This window comes from Balaenoptera ricei, chromosome 2 (assembly GCF_028023285.1).
Source record: "Balaenoptera ricei isolate mBalRic1 chromosome 2, mBalRic1.hap2, whole genome shotgun sequence".
Lineage (NCBI taxonomy): Eukaryota > Metazoa > Chordata > Mammalia > Artiodactyla > Balaenopteridae > Balaenoptera > Balaenoptera ricei.
The window spans coordinates 3,542,222-3,561,637 of NC_082640.1; the positions used below are offsets into that span (position 1 = coordinate 3,542,222).

The 19,416-nt window shown below is 46.9% G+C and overlaps 1 long non-coding RNA gene across 1 annotated transcript in view; it reads right to left on the reverse strand.

Annotated features, from left to right (window-relative positions):
* Positions 1-659: 659 nt before the first annotated feature.
* The window catches only part of LOC132356803 (uncharacterized), a 38,297-nt gene continuing 19,540 nt past the window's right edge, over positions 660-19,416 (reverse strand). The window contains exons 3-5 of the long non-coding RNA XR_009500076.1: positions 2,564-2,688; positions 2,157-2,282; positions 660-1,591 (exon numbers count right to left, since the gene is read on the reverse strand). This is a non-coding gene — a long non-coding RNA (uncharacterized LOC132356803). The remainder of the gene's footprint in view (positions 1,592-2,156; positions 2,283-2,563; positions 2,689-19,416) is intronic.

A 19,416-nucleotide genomic window follows, 5' to 3' on the forward strand; every position in this document is an offset into this window, starting at 1 on the left:
GAGGAGGACAGAGCGGGGTGCCACTCCCAGCCTGTCCCAGAAGTTCAACAATCCTCACCACGAGTGGAATCTCCGTCCCTCGCTGCCCCTGGATCACCGTGTGGGGTGGAGTGCAGTGGGTGGGTGTGCGCGCCTGCACACATTTAAATACGGAGAATTCTTTTTCCTTGAGAAATGTCTGTGTATGTCCAGCATTTAACATACGGTATTTCATAAATGTGTGTTAAATGAATAGAGCTAACATTCATTGCACTTCTACTGTTTCTCGGTGTTTTATAGGAATGATTTCATTTAATCCACCTAATCATCCTATGACCTTTTAAAAATCCCTCTTTCATGGATGAAAAGAAAAAAAACCCACTGAGGCTCAAATAAATGAAGTAACGTGTTCAGCTACTAAGGGACGTATGTGTGGAGCGGAAGGAAAGAAGGGCCAGACGGAAGAAAGGAACAAGAGAGGGAGGGAGGAAGATCTTAGAAACGGGCTGTCAGAAGGCTCAGAGAATTTCTTTTGAAAACCACTTTGACTCAACAAAAATGAGCCCAGCACACAGATTCCCTTTCAGGCCTCTTTACGCCGGGTGTTGAGTCCTGTGAAGAGCTGTGAAAACGAGCCCAGCCCCGCGTGGGACTGAAAGGGAATAAACGACAGGGCAGGATTTTATTATTTATTTATTTATTTATTTATTTTTGGCTGTGTTGGGTCTTCATTTCTGTGCGAGGGCTCTCTCTAGTTGTGGCAAGCGGGGGGCCACTCTTCATCGCGGTGCGCGGGCCTCTCACTATCGCGGCCTCTCTTGTTGCGGAGCACAGGCTCCAGACACGCAGGCTCAGTAGTTGTGACTCACGGGCCTAGTTGCTCCGCGGCATGTGGGATCTTCCCAGACCAGGGCTCGAACCCGTGTCCCCTGCATTGGCAGGCAGAGTCTCAACCACTGCGCCACTAGGGAAGCCCCCAGGGCAGGATTTTAAATGAACGTCAATACCCGCGAGCAGCCCTAGCGCTTTGGGCTGCAGACAGCGGGAAGGACAGACGCTGGGGCACTCGTTGTCCAGGTTGCTGACTGTCGAGAAACGATCCTGTGAACCTCATACCAACCGGTTTTATTTGGAATAAGAGGCATCAAACCCTTTGAGGGACTGAAGAGGAACGTGAACGGGAAAATAAAGGTTAGATGACCTCCCAGCAGGGCACACTAAATGTCCTGCTTCGGGTGCAGGGAAGCAGGACACAGTTTTGGCTGTGAGCTCCCCAGCAGCTTACGCAAGGAGTGAAAGCATCAGTTACAGGAGCTGTGGTGTTCGGTTTAGAGGAAGCACGGCGCGTTCTCTTTGCTGAAACTTCAAATATTTTTGCCTTGCAAACATCCTCACCAGCGTCCCGTGACGTCGCAGTCTGTAGAGTCCACGTTTATGTCGCCGGACTCCATGCCGGTCGGTTCAGAGCCGCAGCCGCGGGCAGCAGCATCCTCCGCGGGCAGCAACCCAAAGGCATCACGAGACGCCGCTGGTCAGGAAGGGCCTTTGTTGCCGCGACCGTTCCTACCGCTTCCTCGGGGCCAAAGCCCAGAGCGAGAGGAGCCGCCGTGGGCTTCAAAAAGGAACGAAATTGAGTTATTTGTAGTGAGGTGGATGGACCTAGAGACTGTCATACAGAGTGAAGTAAGTCAGAAAGACAAAAACAAATACTGTATGGTTCTGAAGAACCTAGGGTCAGGACAGGAATAAAGACACAGACCTACTAGAGAATGGACTTGAGGACACGGGGAGGGGGAAGGGTAAGCTGGGACGAAGAGAGAGAGTGGCATGGACATATATACACTCCCAAATGTAAAATAGATAGCTAGTGGGAAGCAGCCGCATAGCACAGGGAGATCAGCTCGGTGCTTTGTGACCACCTAGAGGGTGGGATAGGGAGGGTGGGAGGGAGACGCAAGAGGGAGGGGATATGGGGATATATGTATACATATAGCTGATTCACTTTGTTATAAAGCAGAAACTAACACACCATTGTAAAGCAATCATACTCCAGTAAAGACGTTAAAAACAAAACAAACAAACAAAAAAAACGCCACCCAGGGAGTCCGCACCAGAGGTCTCATTCCCAATGGCCTGAGGCAGCCCGCCCCACCCAGGAACAGGAAGGATCCAGTCACCTGGACACAGCCCTGAACAGACCCAGGCAGAAAATGGCAAAGTGCTTCAGAGGTATTAGAAGGTGCAGATCAAACGAAAGCAGCCTCCTCGAAGGGCTGTCTCCCACAACTCCTTCCTGGACGGCACTGGGAACAGAAGTGCAAGGCCTCAGCAACCAGTCCATGGTCGCATCACGGCCCATTGTTCACGGCTGCTGGCGGGGGTCCTACAGATGTTAAAGATCACATTTTGACTTTGGTTCCATTCAGATGGGCTGGACCTTTTGTACGTGCCCAGGATTTCTGAGTGAACGACACGGAGCAGCTCAGTTCATCCGCACTGACAGCCCCGAGGTGGGCGATTTTATTATTCACATTTTCACATTAGGAAATTGAGGCTCCAAGAGGGAGAGGCCCGAGAAACGTACCTTTTTTTGGGGATGGTGTTCGCTGGGATTCCTGCCACCGTGGGGCTAAGTGCAGAGGTCCTCCAGTCTCTCCATTTCCCAGGTTGGTGAAGACAGGCTTGTCTGTGACTGCTTTTTATATCACTCTTCCAATTCAAAAGAAAAAAGACTTGGCAAGCTATAAACAGAGCTCCCCACCACCCCCAAAAACTCGATCACTCAATCATGAAAATGTCCTTGATCACCATGCCAGAGGAAGTGACCGTCCCACCTCCCCTCCACCCTCCTTCCTTCCAGCCCAGGTATTTGTGAAGAATTTACCATGTCCTTACAAGTCCTAGCTATTATAAACACCGCTGCAATGAACACAGGGCTACACGTATCCTTTCGGACCATGTTTTTCTCTGGGTATGTGCCCAGGAGTGATATTGCAGGATCGTATGGTAGTTCCATTTTTAGTTTTTTAAGGACCCTCCATACTGTTCTCCATAGCGGCTGTATCAATTTACATTCTCATCAACAGTGCAGGAGGGTTCCCTTTTCTCCACACCCTCTCCAGCATTTGTTGTTTGCAGATTTTTTTGAATATGGCCATTCTGACTGGTGTGAGGTGATACCTCATTGTAGTTTTGATTTGCATTTCTCTAACAATTAGCGATGTTGAGCATCTTTTCATGTGCCTCTTGGTCATCTGTATGTCTTCTTTGGAGTAATGTCTGTTTAGGTCTTCTGCCCATTTTTGGATTGGGTTGTTTGTTTTTATGATATTAAGCTGCATGAGCTGTTTGTAAAGTTTGGAGACTAATCCCTTGTCAGTTGCATCGTTTGCAAATATTTTCTCCCATTCTCTGGGTTGTCTTTTTGTTTTGTTTATGGTTTGTACACACTGCTATATTTAAAACGGATAACCAACAAGGACCTACTGTAGAGCACAGGGAACTCTGCTCAATACTATGTAACAACCTAAATGGGAAAAGAATTTGAAAAAGAATAGATACATATATAGGTATAACTGAATCACTTTGCTGTACACCTGAAACTAACACAACATTGTTAATCAACTATACTCCAGTATAAAATAAAAAGTTAAAAAAAAAAAGGAATTTACCATGTCATGTTCCCAGGGGTTCAAAGATGAGCATAAGGTAGTCCCCGCGCTCAAGGGCTCACGCTCAATCGAGGAGACAGACCAACAGCTGGAGGCTCCCACGCCGGCAGGAAGGGCTAGCTCACGGACCACAGAGAGGGGGGCCCCCAGGTGGGGGAGTACAGAGAGAAAGTGTCCCCTGCCCGAGATGGCACAATAATCTCTAACGTCCCGCCCAGGAGGCGGCTGAGCTGACCCAGCAGGGGTGCTGGGCTTGCACTGACTCACCCCCACTCTCAGCCCAGGGATGAAAGCCGGTGGCCCTCGTCTGCGGTGCTGGACTCGTACAAGAAACGTGAAGCTTGTGGTTCATCTCTCCCAGAGACCCGTTTAAAATGTGGTCCAAGCTTGGAGCAGCGAAAAAACAGAACTCACTTAAATGCCCAACACAACATGTGGACTATTATCCACTGTACATCCATTTCCTGGAATATTAATCTCTCATTTTAAGTGATACCTGTTAAGACTGTACATCTGAAATTCTTCCGACAGGGACTTCCCTGGCAGTCCAGTGATTAAGACTCCGCGCTTCCACTGCAGGGGACATGGGTTTGATCCCTGGTCCGGGAAGATCCCACAAGCGACTAAGCCCATGTGCCACAACTACTGAGCCCACGTGCTGCAACTACTGAAGCCTATGAGCTCTAGGCCCACATGCCACAACTACTGAGCCCAAGTGCCGCAACTACTGAAGCCCACGTGCCTAGAGCCCGTGCTCTGCAACAAGAGAAAGCCACCGCAATGAGAAGCCCGCGCACCACAACGAAGAGTAGCCCCCACTCGCTGCAAATAGAGAAAGTCCGCACACAGCAATGAAGACCCAACACAGCCAAAAAAACCCCAAAAAACAGTAAAGCTTCTGCAGTCATCCCCCTCCCCTTATCCAAAGAGGATACGTCCCAAGACCCCAGTGGATGCTTGCGAGAGTACCCAGCCCTGTATATACTATGTTTTTCCCTTACATACCTATGATAATGTTCAATTTATAAGTTAGGCAGAGTAAGAGATTAACAATAATAACTAATAAAAATATAGAACAGTTATAACAATATGCTGTAATAAAGGTTATGTAAATCTGGTCTCTCTCTCTCAAAGCATCTTATTGTACAAATGTAATGCCTTTGCCACCTTAAGAAAGCACTTACCACACACTGTGGCTGTAACTTTTGCAGTCTGAGGTGCGACAGCAAAACTAGCAGGAATTTTTTTTCCTTTTCACAATTTCACAGGTAGAAGATTCCTTCTTACCATACATCTTAGCAACCTCAGCATACGATTTTTTTGCTTTCCTTATTAAGTGGAGAACTTTCGCCTTTTCCCTTGAGGAAGCGCCTTACAGCTGCTCATTGGCACACCTGAATTGCCGGCGTCACTCCTCTTGTGCTTTGGGGCCAATATTAAGTACAATTAGGGTCACTTAAACACAAGCACTGCGGTACCACAATGGTGTATCTGACAACCGAGTGGCTACGAGGTGACCAACAGGTAGGATGTGTTGGACAAAGGGGTGATGCATGTCCTGGGCAGATTTCATCCCATTACTGAGAACGGCATGCAATTTAAAACTTATTGTTTATTTCTGAAATTTTCCGTTTAATATTTTCAGACTGTGATTGACTGCAGGTAATTGAAACCACGGGATCAGGGGAAGAATGACTGAACTGTGTTTTAGTATTTGCATATTAAATTAGTATTTGCATATTAAAAAGAGTAAGTAGAATTTGAAAAGATACATGCACCACAATGTTCATAGCAGCACTATTCACAATAGCCAAGACATGGAAACGACCTAAATGTCCATCGACAGAGGAATGGATAAAAAAGATGTGGTTCATATATATAATGGAATACTACTCAGCCATAAAAAAGAACGAAATCATGCCATTTGCAGCAACATGGATGGACCTAGAGATTATCGTACTAAGCGAAGTCAGTCAGAAAGAGAAAGAAAGAAAAACCCCATATGATATCACTTATATGTGAAATCTAAAATACGACACAAATGAACTTATCTACAAAACAGAAACAGACTCACAGACATAGAGAACAGACTTGTGGTTGCCAAAGAGGAGGGGGGTAGGCGAGGGATGGATTGGGAGTTTGGGATTAGCAGATGCAAACTATAGAATGGATAAACAACAAGGTCCTACTGTATAGCACCTGTGCGATTCAATATCCTATGATAAACCATAATGGAAAAGAATACAAAAAGAATATTTATATATGTATAACTGAGTCACTTTGCCATACAGAAGAAATTAGCACAATATTGTAAAACAACTATACGTCAATAAAATTTTTTAAAAGGGTAAGTAGAAAAATAAAAAAACGAAAAGAAGAAAAAAAGGGTAAGTAGAAATACTCTTTTGGACACTTAAAACTTTTTTCATTTTTAGTGACCTGTATTGCCTTCTTTAGAAATACTCGTGATATTGGTCAGCAGCTCTTAGGTGAGATCCTGGCAGCACTGGGGGTGCTTCCTCCTTCTGTTTCCTAAGTGCTCTGTAGTGTGGTTACGGTCAGTCCGGGACATGACTGCACATACATGTGCATGTGAGCACGTGTCGAGCAGCGTCCTCACGTTCTGCGTCCCCTCCTCACCCGCCGTCGGGGAGAGGAAGTGGGAGGGGAAGGGAGGGGAGCATCTGGACTTAGCGAAGGCTGGTCGCTCCTTTGGGAGGATCGTCTGGGGAGCCACAGTCAGGGGCACCTGTGTCCCCAGGTAGCCTCCTTGTGCCCCTTGGGGATCCTGCCTGGGCTGACGTCCCCTAGACTGGAATTTTCTCCCTGTAGAGACAGCTTTGAGGCCGACACAGTACTTAACCCCCCAGTAGGAAGCACTCCAAGTCCACAGACACTGCTGGGACCATGGCAGGCAAGTCCCGATCTCCTGTGGCCCTCGAGGGTCCACTAGAGGCTCCTGCGGGCCCTGACTGGGCAGGGAGAAGCGGGGTCTTCTGAGGGCGGCGCTCTGCGTGCTGGCTGAGCCCGCTGGCTGAGTCTCTGGGCTCTGGAATTTTCCTACTCACTTGGACACACTGCCTGGGAGGCCCCGGAGGCCGAGCCAGCTCCCAGAGGCTCCCTGGGTGCAGGCGGTCCCAGGGGCACGGGGTGGGTGGGGAGAGCTCTCACCCCGCCTCCTCTGCGTGGGCTGGCAGTTCTGGAAGGGACCAAGGGGATTCCAGCCTCTAGGTCCTGCCTCGAGGTCCAGCCCCATCACGGAGCCGAGGGTTTGGCTCAGCGGTACTGGGCCTGAGGCCCTGGGGCCCTAGCTACCTCCCCTCTCCCTCCCCCTCCCCTCCCCTCCCCCTCCCCCCTCCCGCGGGGACTCTCGGTGGCTCCCACACGGGGCCCCTGCCCTTGCTTCCACTGCCATGTCTGCCTCCCGCTCGGGCCCTTGTGTCTGGCTGATCATCAGCTCCTGACACCCTGTCTACTTCCCACACTTGCTTTTTTTGTACCAACACCGTGGGCTGGGGTCCCTGCTCCAGACCCGAGTTCATCCCTCCTCAGGGCAAGGCCTCCCTGGGGTGAGAAAGCATAAAATGGGGAAGAGGGAGGACATGGGGCGAGGGACAGAGAGAGGGCAGAGGAAGAGAGGAAAACGATGTCGCATCTGTGGGGAGAAGCACCCTTCCCGGCTCCGGACGTGGCTCCACGCACCGCTGCCCCCGGGAGTTGGACCGAAGTGAGGTCGCGGGGAGAGGGGCAGCGGGGAAAACGGCCTCCGCGGCGCGTGCCCTGGGTCCGAGGCCCACGGTGGCGCACGCGGGCGCGAGCACCTGCCGCGGGAGGGCGAGGAGGGACCGGCCGCCACGCCCGTGCCCGCGGCTGCGGAGGCCGGATCCTGGAGCCCCGCGGTGCGGCGTCTCCCCGCGCACCGGAGCTGCGCTCCCGTTCCAGATGCGTGGCTCCGCGTCTGCTTGAAACCCCCTGGTGCTTGGGGACAAACGGCGCCCGCCGGGCTGGGCTAAGGGCCCGCTGGAGCCAGGCGCGAGCTGTGCGTGGTCCGCGGGCCCGGCCGGCCGTCACCGCAGCCCGACTCCCGAGGGGCCGCCGGCTCTCCCACGAGAGTGTTTACATTGGAACGTGGCTGTGAAAATTCCAGAAAAAAGAGGGGTGGCAGGACTCACGCCATTGGGCAGCTGGGCCGCCGGGCCCGGGGAAGAGGCGCCCGGCCGCGAGCTGAGCCAGGAGGAGATGCTCCCCGAGGAGGGGCACCCGAGGAGATGCCGGGGACAGGGGACAGTCCCCGAGGCCGGAGCAGTCTGCCCTCCGTGGGGAGAGCGGACGACAGTCACCGAAACGGCTCCATGGGCCTGTCCCAGTGGGTGTCCGCGGGGCCTCACCCTCCCAGCCCCGGAAGTCACGTGAATTCAGCCAAAGGCACCTGCTGACAGCGACCTGTTTTCTCATTTGTGCCTCACAGCTGAGATGCCTTTGCCCAGCCTGGGCCAGGCCGGCGGGGGAGTCGGGGGGAGGCCCCGAACAGAGATAGGAGCATTTCGGGGGCCCCAAAGCCACAGAGGCCCCCGGAACCCTCAGCTGCCGCAGCTGACGAGCTTGGCTAAAGAAGGCCCGAGCACCTGTTTAATCTCGAGAGGAAGACTGCAAGTGGGGCTGTTGGCTCTAACACGCCCCATTAAATATTCCTGGAATCCAAATGCAGAAGGAAAAAAATAAACCACTTTGAAGTTCCAGGCGACGGGTGAGTTGGGATGGGGGAGGGTCCAGGTACGGCTGGCGGGCTGGGCTGTGTGGGACGAAGCCGGGCGAGGCTCCACGGCCGGGTGGGAGTGCCACGCCGCCCCTGCCCCGCCCGCTGACTGGGCGTATCCGGGCATCAGTTGGTCCCTGGATATGCAGGAAGTGGGGGGAGAAAGGTGGTGTCTCGGGGTGCAGCTGCGCCTACCTGGGCGGGGAAGAAGAGCCAGGAGCCACGGTCGGTCTGGGTGGGTTGACCTCCTGAGAGCTCAGGCCTCAGGAGGGTCTCTGGAAAAGCAAACGGGCACCTGGGCACGGTGCTCCCTGCTCTGAACGCTCCTCACAACAAACCTGCGATGTGGGCATCATCATCGCGCCCCTATTACAGGTGAGAAAACCGAGGCACAGAGAGAGAGGTGGCTTTCCCAAGACACCCGGCAAGGAAGTGGTGAGGCCAGGATCTGAACCCCCAGTCTGGCGCCACAGCCCGGGCTCTGAACCAGCACTCTCCACTGTCTCTCTAACTGCATTTGAAAACCAACTGTTCTGCCCAGGAGGCATCTGGCACGTCACGCCCCACCCACACGGACTCTCCCCGCCTGCAAGTCTCCCCACAGTGTGTGACTGGCTGTCTCTTGGGGTCGGAGACCTTCTGCCCACCTGGACACCCGTGCCCAGCCCGGGGCCTGCTTCCTGTGTTTCTCCCCACCTCCGGAGGCAACAGAGTTTCACAAAGCTTGATGGCCATTAAAAACGAACGCAGGGAAGGGATCCAGGGCCTGCCACTGGCCCCGGCCAGGATTTACTGCGATTCATGAATGCCCGAGGCCTTCATTTCTTTGAGGGACTGTGAAGGCAGTGTCAGGGCCCTGTCGCCCCCAAGAGGGAGGAAGAGGGGCTGGGGGCTGAGGTGGCGGTGACGGCCCCTCTTACCTCCCTGGGAACCTGCCGCCATCCCCACACGTCCTTGAAGCTGTCTTTCTCTCCCTGAGGCCCGAGCTGATCTCCTCTCACTGGAACCCTGGGACAAAGCCTGCTTGACCCAAACTCACTCTCAGCATCTGCTGAAAACATCCAGATTACCGAACTCTCTGCAATACGGCCTCCCTTTCTCCAAGTGACTCATCCAGCCTCCTCGTTGTTACCAAGAATATCTTTCCAGAACACAAGTCAGATTAAGTCTCTCTCCTGATTAAAACGATTTAGAATCTGATGGGGGCAGCTGCCCACGGGATACAACCCCGGTGGCTTAGGATGTCACACGAGGCTCTCTGCAGTCTGGCCCAGCCTACTGGCCTCTGCCTACTTGAGCCAGCTGGGGCAGAGGCCATTATTGCGTCCAGGCATTGGGTAAGCTGCTTTCCCAGCCCAGTGACCCCTCAGACTGGTATACAGCTCCTATTCATCCCTCAAAGCCCCACTCAATTATCTCCTTCCAGGGCTATCCTCAACCACCTCTCTCCAGGGGCAAAAACCAAAAAACAACAACAAGAACAAGAACAACAAAGCAACATAACCTTTGGCACGTACCTCTATCACATCCCCTCGTACCCATGTCCTCCCCACTATATGTGTCATGTCTCCCCACTGTAATTAGCTGCTTAAGAGGAGGTGGCTTCATCTTTGCATTTCCAGCACCCAGTCCCAACAGTGCTGTTCCAGTGCAAGTATTTGGGAGAGGGAAGCATATTGAGCCAATAATATCCATTAACCCAACAGTGTGCGTGCGCCTCCTTGGTTAACTCTAGCGGAGAAAAAGCCTTTTGAGAGACTGACCGCCGCACGTGACACCGAGTTCTGACGTGACAGGAAGGAGACCTACACTGTGGGAGAGGCTCACCCAAGGAGGCCAGAGAGGCAGGCATGGGGTTTGGGGCCCCTGATGGGCCTTCAGGGACTGGGCAAGCTCAAGGGCTTTGCAGATGGGTGAAAACCAAGCTTTCTCAGCCCTGTGGCTTTCCCCAGGCCAACCCTGCCCAGAGGAACTCATTCTGCCTCTTGACTCACCTACCCTAGACTCTCCCCCTGAGGCTCAGTTCTGGTCCCTGGCGGCCCCCTCCTGCTGAGCAGAAAGCAGCCTCTGGGCGCCCGCTCGGTCCATCACAGGTAAGTGTAGACCATCCCCACCTCCATCCTCCTCCGGGGACAGCGTCTTCTCCTCCCCGCCGCCTTCACCCTAGATCCCGCTGGTCTGCCCAGCTGGACGCACTGTGGGACCCCAGGAAATACAGGTGCTGGTGCCAAATCAATCTGAGTCTAAACTCTGACACAGCCAAGTCTCAGTGTCCTCATCTGCAAAGAGGTGGGAACCAGCTCTCCCTCAGGGTAAGTCTGGGAAACAGAGATAACGCATGCACAGTCTCCATGAGCAAACAGTAGGCACTTAATACATGGTAGCTCTGGGGTGCAATGGCCCCCTTGCTTTTTCCTTCATGTTGATAAACACAGTTGACTATGATGGGCTCGTGGACCCTTGCCCAGTAGCAGCTCATAAGTAGTAGCTCGTGACAGGTACATCGGGTCACCTGTAAGCCACAGTACCTACGGTGTGACACGCAGGATGGAGAGCAGGGCAGGGTCCAACACCATTTTTGTAAGAAACAATAAAGTTCCATTATGGAGAACAGTATGGAGGTTCCTTTAAAAACTAAAAGTAGAGCTACTCTATGATCCTGCAGTCCCACTCCTGGGCATATATCCAGAGAAAACCATAATTCGAAGAGATACATGCACCCCTATGTTCATAGCAGCACTATGCACAATAGCCAAGACATGGAAGCAACCTAAGTGTCCATCAACAGATGAATGGATAAAGAAGATGTGGTACATACATACAATGGAATATTACTCAGCCATAAAAAAGAATGCAGTAATGCCATTTGCAGCAACATGGATGGACTTAGAGATTATCATACTAAGTGAAGTAACTCAGACAGGGAAAGACAAATATCATATGATATCACTTATATGTGGAATCTAAAAAAATGATACAAATAAACTTATTTACGAAACAGAAACAGACTCACAGACTTCAAAAACAAACTTATGGTTACCAAAGGGGAAACTTGGAGGGATAAATTAGGAGTTTGGGATTAACATATACACACTACTATATATAAAATAGAAAACCAACAAGGATCTACTGTATAGCACAGGGAACTCTACTCAATACTCTGTAATAACCTATACGGGAAAAGAATCTGAAAAAGAATGGATATATGTATATGCATAACTGAATCACTTTGCTCTGCACCTGAAACTAACACAACATTGTAAATCAATTATACTCTAATATAAAATAAAAATTCAATTAAAAAAAGAAAAAATAAAGTTGTACATATAAATGAATATACCTAGAAAACCTCTAGAAGGATCAGTTTCAAAATAGTAACAGTCATAGGGCTATGAGAGTTTTTTCTTTTTGTTACATATTTATCTACTTTTCTTCCCCCCCCAATGAGCAAGCATTGAGCAACAATGCGGAAAAAAATTAAACCACATGTGGTGGAAATCTGCAGGCAATATGGGCCTTAAATTCAAAGCACCATCTGGGATTTGCGTGTCAAAGAATCATGGTTTACAACTGCAGATGCCGGAGCCTCCATGTGGAAGGAATCAGGGTAGCCGAGCAGGTCCCCACCCTAGGAAAGTGCCCCGTGGGGAAAGGCAAGTGCCACTCCCAAAATAGAGGCTTCCCCACATCTACCACTTAATAGGGGCGTTCTGTAACTCTCACAGCACGATCACCTAAAACAAATGCTCCATTAGATAGGCAGTATTTGGGATTTTTATTTTCGAAATGAAGTTCCATTTTTAATCCATTTAGTGAGCTCTGTGTTTTAAAGAACCTTCTAGGAAACCCTTCCCAAAACCAAGTCATTTCTGCAGTTCAAACTCTCACTTCCCTGAATCTTTCCATGTTATCAATTTGCACATGAGCTGGTTTTCTTGCAACAAAAAATGCTTCCACATGCTAAGACTAACAACTGGTGCTATTAGGACAAATGCCACCCCATTTCTTTCATGATAAAACTCTAAAACCGTGCCTCTTTCTTTGGCATCAACGCACTGGAATGCACCACAGCAAAGGGAGGTGATGACATTTCTGTGTCTATGAAAAGCATATGAAGCAATTTTATGGGGTAGTTTCTCATGAGACCTGCTTAGAGTCAGGGCAGCAGACTAAATTAACTCTCGACAGCCTCTTCAGTTCTGCAAGTCTATCAAATTTATTGTATGGATGCTTTACTTTTTTTTTTTTTTAAGTTCCTTATCCCTCCATGAAGAAGAGATCGGAGAAACATTAGGCCTGAGGTGCCTAATGTTTAACACAAAAATCAGCCATGTTGAGGTGCCAATGATTCAAAATAAGAGTTATGAATAGTTATAAATCTGATCTCTTCAAGAGGCAAAGTGATCCTCAAACTAAGACACAGTCTAAAATCTATTTACAAATAAAAATCTGACCGTGTAAAGTACAGTTGACTCTTGAACAACACGGGTTTGAACTGTGTGGGCCCACTTATACTTGGATTTTTTTTGTTAAGTAATATTACAGTACGGTACGATCTGCGGTTGGCTGAATCCCCAGATGTGGAACCTCGGATACGGGAGGCCTGACTGTAAAGTTATACATGGATTCTCCACTGCATGGGGTTGGGGTTGGTGCTCCTAACCCCTGGGTTGTTCAAGCATCAACTTAGATAGTTTTAGGGTTGGTTAATTCAACTGTGTGATGACTTCATCGATAACTCAGATTCTTTTAGTCTTTCTATTCTGCTGCCTCTGATATTCTGTTCTCCTCATGGTCACAGGATGGCTGCAACAATTTAGAATCATCAAATCCTCAAGCAGAGACATTCAAAAGCCTATTACTAAATCAATTTCTGATGTGAAGAATGGATTTATCATGATTGGTTTAAATAAATCATGAGTCCCTCCCTGGGGTTGGGGAAGAAGGCAAAACAATGGTCTTGACACTTGAACAAAATCAGGGTTTGGTAAGAAGGAAAAGGGAAAGATTGGATGGTGAGTAGTCTACTACCAAGAGCTGCTACAAAGACAGATATGAGATTTATAACTGACAACACTAAATGCTAGAAGACAACAGAGAAATTCAGTTACGATTCTAGGAGAGATATATTTCAGACCTGAGAATCTATACCTAGCCAAACTATCAATCAAAGAGGAGATAAAATAGTTTCAGGTGGGAAGAAATCAGAAAGTTTATCTTCCATAAACCTCAAAAATAAAAAAAAACAAAAAAGTATTTGAAGATACATGCCATCACAGCAAATAGGAATCCAAGAAAGAGGAATATCTGTGATCCACGAAAAAGTGAAATTAACTCAGGAGTGCAACCGAAATAAATCTTAGCTTGAAACTCTGCAACAGGCCTGAAAAACAGTGTGCCAAAATTAAAATGAGAAGTACCGAAGTTCTCCACCATGTAAGTTTTAAAAATGCAAGTGAGTTCCATTACATAATTCTATGATTAGGAATCTAGAAATTTTTAATCAGATGAAAGCATACATGTTTCTTTTTTCAACACAACAACAAATAAAACAGCTAGAAATTCCAGGGAAAATAGCCATACAACATCATAGTACAAACACGAATCAGAATAAAAAGTGACATTAAGCAGTTGACTGTAATTATAAAAAGAATCCATTCAGCCATGAAGTTTGCAAAGATTTCATTCCAGAGCTCCAGGGTGGTGGAATAGGAACACATTTTCCTTTGTGATAGATCTAATCATACTGTTTTGAGGTTCATCAGTAGATGATATTTATGTAAGTATAATTTTGCAAATGCTGGGTTTTGGCTTCCAGTTTTTATAATCAATCTACAGACAAAGTGAGGAAGATTAATTATAGTCTCAGAGCCAAATGTCAAGGCTACAAGTCTTGAAGATGTGTAAAAGTCATTTTATAACTGACAGAAATGGACAAGGTTGAAGAAAAAAAGTAGGTCCCTTGGGAATGAGGCTCTGGGGAAGGGAGTTAACAAATATGGTCTGGATTTTATGGATTTAGAAATAAAGATTTAACAATAACCAAACTAGTAGCAATGAGCACTTAAATGCCCAAACTGTGATCTCTAAATACTATTTTCTACTAAAAGAGAAATGGTTAATCCAGGCCTGGGGCAGCAAATGTATCGCAGGAGCCTGGGACATCTACTCATACTAGAAAATGAGGAAGTTACCAAAGACCCTTAGAATCAGGCCAAGAAGACTCAGGACCAAAGCTGAAGAGGCTCTCATAGGCCAAAGACAGGACAATGTGAACATCAGTAAGAACTGAAATGCAATGGCTTGAAACAAATCCAATATGGGTTCTTCGTGATCCTAAAAGAAAAAGGGACTCAAAGGTAACCATTAGAGGATGCTCGGGAATCCACTCTACATTTTCAAAACTGGTAATTAAAAAAGTTTTCCGGTAATTAAAAGAGTCAAGCAATTATTTCTGCTTTTCCCGTGTCTTAGGATAACCAAATAGTCAAAGGGGAAATTTCTTCTTATAGAAGCATTCCTACTACCAAGTGAATAAGGACCGAGAGATCAATAAGACCCCTAAGGAACTGAAGGATCTAGGCAATGGTCGTCGGTGGCTGCGGGAATCATTTACAAAGATACAACCAGATATGACGTACCACCTGGTGGAAGTTAACAAAACTATATATATTCTTGCAATAAAATCAAATCTCAGTCTGAGCAAGTCTGTAACCACCAAATTATAGGAAATAAAAGGGAATACAAGGGACTTCCCTGGTGGCGCAGCAGTTAAGAATCCACCTGCCAGGGGCTTCCCTGGTGGTGCAGTGGTTAAGAGTCTGCCTGCCAATGCAGGAGACACGGGTTCGAGCCCTGGTCTGGGAAGATCCCACATGCCGCGGAGCGACTAAGCCCGTGAGCCACAAATTGCTGAGCCTGCGCGTCTGGAGCCTGTGCTCCGCAACGGGAGAGGCCACGATAGTGAGAGGCCTGCGCACCGCGATGAAGAGTGGCCCCCACTTACCGCAACTAGAGAAAGCCCTCGCACAGAAACGAAGACCCAACACAGCCATAAATAAATAAATAAATAAATAAATAAATAAAATTAAAAAAAAAAAAGAAAAAAAAGAATCCACCTGCCAATGCAGGGGACACGGGTTCGATCCCTGGTCCGGGAAGATCCCACATGCCGCGGAGCAACTAAGCCCGTGCGCCACAACTACTGAGCCTGCGCTCTAGAGCCTGCGAGCCACAACTACTGAAGCCTGCGTGCCACAACTACTGAGCCCACGGGCCGAGAGCCCATGCTCCACAACAAGAGAAGTCACCGCAATGAGAAGCCCACGCACTGCAACGAAGAGTAGCCCCCACTCGCGGCAACTAGAGAAAGCCCGTGTGCAGCAATGAAGACCCAACGCAGCCAAAAATAAATAAATAAAATAAAAAACAATAAAAAACCAATTCTTTAAAAAAAAAAAAGGGGGGGGGGGGAAATACAAGGGAAAAACAACTTAAATAACACCACTGAGATGCAATCATCAAAAGCCAGACTTGTGGAAACTCTACAGATCAAACAACGCAGTTTCTTCAACAAATTACGTTGCAAGAGGAAGCAGAAGAGGAGTAAGGAACCTACAGATTAAAAGAGTCTAGAGAGACATGTCCAGCAATTGCAATGTAAGAGCCTTATTTGGATCCTGATTTGAACAAACTGAAAAAAACTGAGATTAAAATATCAACAGTAACTGGCTATTAAGGAATTATTCCTTTTTTTTTTTTTTAGGTGCGGTAATGGCATTGCAGATATGTTGTATCTTTTTGACTTTTAAGAAATACATACTGAAATATTTACAGGTAAAATGATACAATGTCTTAAGATTTGTTTCAAAATAATTGGTAGAGGGAAGTGAGTGAGGATATGGAAAAAATAAGATTGATTATGGGTTCCAAGTAGAAGCTATGTCCCAGATACACAGGACTTACTACACTCTTCTATTTTTGCATATGTTTGAAAATTTCCATAATAAAAAAGTTTTAGAAGATAAAGTTTTAAGTGTGTTATTTAAAGCTAAAAATTAACCACTAGAATATCCAAAAGTATAGTGTAAATATCCACAATCAGGTGATAGAGGCAGAGGGTTGATGGGAGTTAACGAAAGTACTCTCAGTCCCTCATCCGTCCTTGAGAGGAGGCCCAGACACCATCTACACTGGGAGAATCAAGGCACAGAGATATACACGGGTGATTCAGAGTTACAGAGATAAACACGAGAGACATGTGAAAGGAGGGGAGAGAGGAAGGGAGGCAAGGTGTTCCCTTCTCATTTGATATTATTTTGTATTGTGTGATGGTTTTAACTCGAGCACATATTACTTTTTTTTTATTGTGGTAAAATAAAAACAACCTAAAATTTACCATTTTACCCATTTTAAGTGTACAGTTCAGTGACATTAAGTATATTCACAATGTTGTGCAGCCATCTTCACTATTCTTTTCCAGAACTTTTTCATCATCCCAAACAGAAACCCATTAAACAATAACTTCCCAGTACCCCTTCTCCCCACAGCCCTTGGTAACTGCTATGCTACTTTCTGTCTCTATGAATCTGCCTATTCTCAGTGCCTCATGTTAGTGGAATCATACAATATCTGTCCTTTTGTATATGCATCTTTAAGCTGATGGCATCTTAGGTGATGAAATACAGTATCTGGATTGCCCATGTGTCATTTATGCCCCAACTGTGTGTGTTGTAGGACACCATGGGCTCTTTTCTTTCTTTTTTTTTTTTTTTGGCTGCACCACATGGCATGTGGGATCTTAGGTCCCCAACCAGGGATTGAACCCACGCCCCCTGCATTGGAAGCATAGAGTCTTAACCCCACTGGACCTCCAGGGAAGTCCCTCTCCAGATTATTTCATTTAGCATGCTTTCAAGGTTCATCCATGTTGCATCATGTATATCAGAATTTCATCTCTTTTTGTGTTAAAATATACATAACATAAAATTTACCATTTTAACAACTTTTAGGTATACAGTTCAGTGGTACATTCACACTGTGGTGCAACCGTCACCACCATCATCTCCGGAACGTTTTCATCTTCTCACACAGAAATTCTGTACCGCTTGAACACTAACTCCCCACCTCCCTGATCCCAGCCCTTGGAAACCACCATTTCATCTTCCATCCCTAGGAGTCTGACGACTCCAGGTACCTCAGACCACTAGACTCATACAATACTTGTCTCTTTGTGTCTGCCTTACTTCACTTCGTGTAATGTCTTTAAGGTACGTTCATGTTGCAGTATGTGTCAAAATTTCATTTCTTTTTAGGGCTGGATAACATTCCATTGAATATATATACCACATGTTTTTTTATCCGTTCATCTGTTGATGGACATTTGCGTTGTTTCCACCTTTTGGTTACTGTAAATATTGTTCCTATTAACGTTCGTGTGCAAGTATCTGTTCAAGTCTTTGCTTTCACTTCTTTTGGGTATATTATCTGGAGCGAAATTGCTGGATTATATGGTAATTCCATTTTTAACCTTTTGAGGAACTTCCAAACTGTTTTCCACAGCATTTCACACTTTGACCGGCAAAGCACAAGGGTTCCAATTTCTTCATTCCTTGTCAACACTTGCTATCTTCTGGCTTTTTGATAATAGCCATTCCTAATGGGTGTAAAGTGGTATCTCGTGATTTTGATTTGCATTTCCCTAATGACTCATGATGTTGAACATCTTTTCATGTGCTTGTTGGTTATTTTATGTCTTCTTTGAATATCTTCTTTGGGGAAATGTCTATTCAAGTCCTTTCTCTCAAGTCCATTTTTGGATCAAATTGCTTTTTTGTTGTTGAGTTGCAGGAGTTCTTTATATATTCTAGATATTAATCCTTTATCAGGTATATAATGTGCAAATATTTTCCCCATTCCACGGGTTGCCTTTTCACTCTGTTGATTGTGTCTTTTGATACACAAAAGTTTTAATTTTGTGGAAGTCCAGTTTGTCTATTTTTTTTTGTTGTTGTTGTTATTGCCTGTGCTTTTGGTGTCAGCCAAAAAACTGTTGCCAACTCCAATGTCATGAAGCTTTCCCCCTATGTTTTTTCCTAAAAGAAAGAAGTTTTAGCTCTTATCTTTAGGTCTTTGATCCATTTTGAGTTAATTTTTGCATATGGTAAGAGTGCATACACTGTTTTTAAAGTTTAAAAATAAACATTTATGCAAATAAGAAAAAATTCAATAGGATGATGCTTATCTTTGAAAAATTACCCTTGAATTGTTACTTTTTTTAATTCTCAGAAACTCACAGCTTTGAAAAATCACATTGTTCTACCTTTTCCTCCTGAAGTTTTGCAATGACCTTTGGTTAAGTTGTATTGGAAAGTCACAAATAGCCACTGACTTTATGATCAACAATGACTCTTTTCTACAGTGCTCTGGACAACCTCAGCCCTGGACAGAAGCAGGTAGTTTCCAGCCTGTTTGCTTCCAGGGAAGTTCAGCTTCTCATTTGGTTCATGAGGAGGGACAAGAATAGACTCTGTAAGCCTAGTGCACTGTACACAGTAGGTGATCAGTTAACGTCTGTCCAGTGTTGACTATCAAATTCCTAGAACTGAGCACATCCCATTAACTGTGGTACGAGCTGGGGACCAGCCAACCTCTGTCCCAGGATGCACACAGGGAACAAAGAAATGAGATCAGCATCTGCTGGGCCTCCCCTGGCAGATCTCCCAGCTCCGGGAAGGAGTGATTCCGCGAGTCTGTCCAAATTTGCAATTCTCTCCCCCGCCTTGAAGTCTCCAAGCCTGGGCATTTAAGGTGATCTGGCCCTGGGCAGATACCAGCCACGCTCACATCAACATCAAACGTTCAAGACCTTTTCTGTGAAACTATCACTTCCCTGTAGATCTGCCCAAGAAATGCAACAACAGCTTCCTTTTGGTGAGCACTTAATTGATCCTGTGTTACTATGTCATCTAATTCTGAAAATAAGGGGGGAAGGTGGGTGTTGTAAGTCCC